Source organism: Ursus americanus, unplaced genomic scaffold, assembly GCF_024610735.1.
Source record: "Ursus americanus isolate L20-20 unplaced genomic scaffold, mUrsAme1.1.p SCAF_104, whole genome shotgun sequence".
NCBI lineage: Eukaryota > Metazoa > Chordata > Mammalia > Carnivora > Ursidae > Ursus > Ursus americanus.
In genome coordinates, this window is record NW_028273686.1 from 47,205 (window position 1) to 53,417 (window position 6,213).

Here is a 6,213-nt window from a genome sequence, read left to right on the forward strand (position 1 = left end):
ACAGGGCCCAGGCACAGTCTGAACCCTTCCCTCAACCCGGCGGTTTTGCTAGCAGGAGTTCAAGCCCAACGAACACAGCCCGGAGACCCCTGGGGCAAAAACGGCTTCCGACGAACAATAGGTGCTTGCTGTGGAACACCTATCCCAAGTGGGGGTACCCAGCTCAACAAAATGCCACACACCCAGGTGTAAGAAACAACATTGTCCAGCCATGGTCTAAGCCCCTCACCTCGTCCCTGTGCTTTGGGGAGCCGGAGGGACAGCCGAGGCCCACGGCCCTGAGACCCCTTTGCAGAAAGCCGGCTTCCCACGGAGACAGTTTTCCTGAGGTGTAGACCCTCTCCCAAGTGGTTGTGGCAAGGTAAAGCCAATGCCCTCCACTTCTCTGGAAGAAACCACAGTGCCCAGGCATGTTCTAAGCCCTCCCATCCTCCCTGGGCTTCTGGCAGCAGGAGTGAAAAGAGAGGAGCAGAGCACTGGGACCCGTTTGACAAAAACCGGCTTCCCACGGGAAAGTCTTTCTCCACGTGCAGACATGCTCCCAGGTGCCTGTGGCAAGGGGAAGGAAATGCCATACACTGACCTGGAAGAGACCACAGGGCCCAGGCACAGTCTGAACCCTTCCCTCAACCCGGCGGTTTTGCTAGCAGGAGTTCAAGCCCAACGAACACAGCCCGTAGACCCCTGGGGCAAAAACGGCTTCCGACGAACAATAGGTGCTTGCTGTGGAACACCTATCCCAAGTGGGGGTAGCCAGCTGAACAAAATGCCACACACCCAGGTGTAAGAAACAACATTGCCCAGGCATGGTCTAAGCCCCTCACCTCGTCCCTGTGCTTTGGGGAGCCGGAGGGACAGCTGAGGCCCACGTACCCTGAGACCACTTTGCAAAAAGCCGGCTTCCCACGGAGACAGTTTTCCTGAGGTGTAGACCCTCTCCCAAGTTGTTGTGGCAAGGTAAAGCCAATGCCCTCCACTTCTCTGGAAGAAACCCCAGTGCCCAGCCATGTTCTAAGCCCTCCCATCCTCCCTGGGCTTCTGGCAGCAGGAGTGAAAAGAGAGGAGCAGAGCACTGGGACCCGTTTGACAAAAACCGGCTTCCCACGGGAAAGTCTTTCTCCACGTGTAGACATGCTCCCAGGTGCCTGTGGCAAGGGGAAGGAAATGCCATACACTGACCTGGAAGAGACCGCAGGGCCCAGGCACAGTCTGAACCCTTCCCTCAACCCGGCGGTTTTGCTAGCAGGAGTTCAAGCCCAAGGAACACAGCCCGGAGACCCCTGGGGCAAAAACGGCTTCCGAGGAACAATAGGTGCTTGCTGTGGAACACCTATCCCAAGTGGGGGTAGCCAGCTCAACAAAATGCCACACACCCAGGTGTAAGAAACAACATTGCCCAGGCATGGTCTAAGCCCCTCACCTCGTCCCTGTGCTTTGGGGAGCCGGAGGGACACCCGAGGCCCACAGCCCTGAGACCCCTTTGCAAAAAGCCGGCTTCCCACGGAAACAGTTTTCCTGAGGTGCAGACCCTATCCCAAGTGGTTGTGGCAAGGTAAAGCCAATGCCCTCCACTTCTCTGGAAGAAACCACAGTGCCCAGCCATGTTCTAAGCCCTCCCCTCCTCCCTGGGCTTCTGGCAGCAGGAGTGAAAAGAGAGGAACAGAGCACTGGGACCCGTTGACAAAAACCGGCTTCCCACGGGAAAGTCTTTCTCCACGTGTAGACATGCTCCCAGGTGCCTGTGGCAAGGGGAAGGAAATGCCATACACTGACCTGGAAGAGACCGCAGGGCCCAGGCACAGTCTGAACCCTTCCCTCAACCCGGCGGTTTTGCTAGCAGGAGTTCAAGCCCAACGAACACAGCCCGGAGACCCCTGGGGCAAAAACGGCTTCCGACGAACAATAGGTGCTTGCTGTGGAACACCTATCCCAAGTGGGGGTAGCCAGCTCAACAAAATGCCACACACCCAGGTGTAAGAAACAACATTGCCCAGGCATGGTCTAAGCCCCTCACCTCGTCCCTGTGCTTTGGGGAGCCGGAGGGACAGCCGAGGCCCACGGCCCTGAGACCCCTTTGCAGAAAGCCGGCTTCCCACGGAGACAGTTTTCCTGAGGTGTAGACCCTCTCCCAAGTGGTTGTGGCAAGGTAAAGCCAATGCCCTCCACTTCTCTGGAAGAAACCACAGTGCCCAGCCATGTTCTAAGCCCTCCCATCCTCCCTGGGCTTCTGGCAGCAGGAGTGAAAAGAGAGCAGCAGAGCACTGGGACCCGTTTGACAAAAACCGGCTTCCCACGGGAAAGTCTTTCTCCACGTGTAGACATGCTCCCAGGTGCCTGTGGCAAGGGGAAGGAAATGCCATACACTGACCTGGAAGAGACCGCAGGGCCCAGGCACAGTCTGAACCCTTCCCTCAACTCGGCGGTTTTGCTAGTAGGAGTTCAAGCCCAAGGAACACAGCCCGGAGACCCCTGGGGCAAAAACGGCTTCCGAAGAACAATAGGTGCTTGCTGTGGAACACCTATCCCAAGTGGGGGTAGCCAGCTCAACAAAATGCCACACACCCAGGTGTAAGAAACAACATTGCCCAGGCATGGTCTAAGCCCCTCACCTCGTCCCTGTGCTTTGGGGAGCCGGAGGGACAACCGAGGCCCATGGCCCTGAGACCCCTTTGCAGAAAGCCGGCTTCCCACGGAGACAGTTTTCCTGAGGTGTAGACCCTCTCCCAAGTGGTTGTGGCAAGGTAAAGCCAATGCCCTCCACTTCTCTGGAAGAAACCACAGTGCCCAGGCATGTTCTAAGCCCTCCCATCCTCCCTGGGCTTCTGGCAGCAGGAGTGAAAAGAGAGGAGCAGAGCACTGGGACCCGTTTGACAAAAACCGGCTTCCCAGGGGAAAGTCTTTCTCCACGTGCAGACATGCTCCCAGGTGCCTGTGGCAAGGGAAAGGAAATGCCATACACTGACCTGGAAGAGACCACAGGGCCCAGGCACAGTCTGAACCCTTCCCTCAACCCGGCGGTTTTGCTAGCAGGAGTTCAAGCCCAAGGAACACAGCCCGGAGACCCCTGGGGCAAAAACGGCTTCCGACGAACAATAGGTGCTTGCTGTGGAACACCTATCCCAAGTGGGGGTAGCCAGCTCAACAAAATGCCACACACCCAGGTGTAAGAAACAACATTGCCCAGGCATGGTCTAAGCCCCTCACCTCGTCCCTGTGCTTTGGGGAGCCGGAGGGACAGCCGAGGCCCACGGCCCTGAGACCCCTTTGCAGAAAGCCGGCTTCCCACGGAGACAGTTTTCCTGAGGTGTAGACCCTCTCCCAAGTGGTTGTGGCCAGGTAAAGCCAATGCCCTCCACTTCTCTGGAAGAAACCACAGTTCCCAGCCATGTTCTAAGCCCTCCCATCCTCCCTGGGCTTCTGGCAGCAGGAGTGAAAAGAGAGGAGCAGAGCACTGGGACCCGTTTGACAAAAACCGGCTTCCCACGGGAAAGTCTTTCTCCACGTGCAGACATGCTCCCAGGTGCCTGTGGCAAGGGGAAGGAAATGCCATACACTGACCTGGAAGAGACCTCAGGGCCCAGGCACACTCTGAACCCTTCCCTCAACCCGGCGGTTTTGCTAGCAGGATTTCAAGCCCAACGAACACAGCCCGGAGACCCCTGGGGCAAAAACGGCTTCCGACGAACAATAGGTGCTTGCCGTGGAACACCTATCCCAAGTGGGGGTAGCCAGCTCAACAAAATGCCACACACCCAGGTGTAAGAAACAACATTGCCCAGGCATGGTCTAAGCCCCTCACCTCGTCCCTGTGCTTTGGGGAGCCGGAGGGACACCCGAGGCCCACGGCCCTGAGACCCCTTTGCAAAAAGCCGGCTTCCCACGAAAACAGTTTTCCTGAGGTGCAGACCCTATCCCAAGTGGTTGTGGCAAGGTAAAGCCAATGCCCTCCACTTCTCTGGAAGAAACCCCAGTGCCCAGCCATGTTCTAAGACCTCCCATACTCCCAGGGCTTCTGGCAGCAGGAGTGAAAAGAGAGGAGCAGAGCACTGGGACCCGTTTGACAAAAACCGGCTTCCCACGGGAAAGTCTTTCTCCACGTGCAGACATGCTCCCAGGTGCCTGTGGCAAGGTGAAGGAAATGCCATACACTGACCTGGAAGAGACCACAGGGCCCAGGCACAGTCTGAACCCTTCCCTCAACCCGGCGGTTTTGCTAGTAGGATTTCAACCCCAACGAACACAGCCCGGAGACCCCTGGGGCAAAAACGGCTTCCGACGAACAATAGGTGCTTGCTGTGGAACACCTATCCCAAGTGGGGGTAGCCAGCTCAACAATATGCCACACACCCAGGTGTAAGAAACAACATTGCCCAGGCATGGTCTAAGCCCCTCACCTCGTCCCTGTGCTTTGGGGAGCCGGAGGGACACCCGAGGCCCACGGCCCTGAGACCCCTTTGCAAAAAGCCGGCTTCCCACGGAAACAGTTTTCCTGAGGTGCAGACCCTCTCACAAGTGGTTGTGGCAAGGTAAAGCCAATGCCCTCCACTTCTCTGGAAGAAACCCCAGTGCCCAGCCATGTTCTAAGCCCTCCCATTCTCCCTGGGCTTCTGGCAGCAGGAGTGAAAAGAGAGGAGCAGAGCACTGGGACCCGTTTGACAAAAACCGGCTTCCCACGGGAAAGTCTTTCTCCACGTGCAGACATGCTCCCAGGTGCCTCTGGCAAGGGGAAGGAAATGCCATACACTGACCTGGAAGAGACCACAGGGCCCAGGCACAGTCTGAACCCTTCCCTCAACCCGGCGGTTTTGCTAGCAGGAGTTCAACCCCAACGAACACAGCCCGGAGACCCCTGGGGCAAAAACGGCTTCCGACGAACAATAGGTGCTTGCTGTGGAACACCTATCCCAAGTGGGGGTAGCCAGCTCAACAAAAGGCCACACACCCAGGTGTAAGAAACAACATTGCCCAGGCATGGTCTAAGCCCCTCACCTCGTCCCTGTGCTTTGGGGAGCCGGAGGGACACCCGAGGCCCATGGCCCTGAGACCCCTTTGCAAAAAGCCGGCTTCCCACGGAAACAGTTTTCCTGAGGTGCAGACCCTATCCCAAGTGGTTGTGGCAAGGTAAAGCAAATGCCCTCCACTTCTCTGGAAGAAACCACAGTGCCCAGCCATGTTCTAAGCCCTCCCATCCTCCCTGGGCTTCTGGCAGCAGGAGTGAAAAGAGAGGAGCAGAGCACTGGGACCCGTTTGACAAAAACCGGCTTCCCACGGGAAAGTCTTTCTCCACGTGCAGACATGCTCCCAGGTGCCTGTGGCAAGGGGAAGGAAATGCCATACACTGACCTAGAAGAGACCACAGGGCCCAGGCACAGTCTGAACCCTTCCCTCTACCCGGCGGTTTTGCTAGCAGGTGTTCAACCCCAACGAACACAGCCCGGAGACCCCTGGGGCAAAAACGGCTTCCGACGAACAATAGGTGCTTGCTGTGGAACACCTATCCCAAGTGGGGGTAGCCAGCTCAACAAAATGCCACACACCCAGGTGTAAGAAACAACATTGCCCAGCCATGGTCTAAGCCCCTCACCTCGTCCCTGTGCATTGGGGAGCCGGAGGGACACCCGAGGCCCACGGCCCTGAGACCCCTTTGTAAAAAGCCGGCTTCCCACGGAAACAGTTTTCCTGAGGTGCAGACCCTCTCACAAGTGGTTGTGGCAAGGTAAAGCCAATGCCCTCCACTTCTCTGGAAGAAACCCCAGTGCCCAGCCATGTTCTAAGCCCTCCCATTCTCCCTGGGCTTCTGGCAGCAGGAGTGAAAAGAGAGGAGCAGAGCACTGGGACCCGTTTGACAAAAACCGGCTTCCCACGGGAAAGTCTTTCTCCATGTGCAGACATGCTCCCAGGTGCCTGTGGCAAGGGGAAGGAAATGCCATACACTGACCTGGAAGAGACCACAGGGCCCAGGCACAGTCTGAACCCTTCCCTCAACCCGGCGGTTTTGCTAGCAGGAGTTCAAGCCCAAGGAACACAGCCCGGAGACCCCTGGGGCAAAAACGGCTTCAGACGAACAATAGGTGCTTGCTGTGGAACACCTATCCCAAGTGGGGGTAGCCAGCTCAACAAAATGCCACACACCCAGGTGTAAGAAACAACATTGCCCAGGCATGGTCTAAGCCCCTCACCTCGTCCCTGTGCTTTGGGGAGCCGGAGGGACAC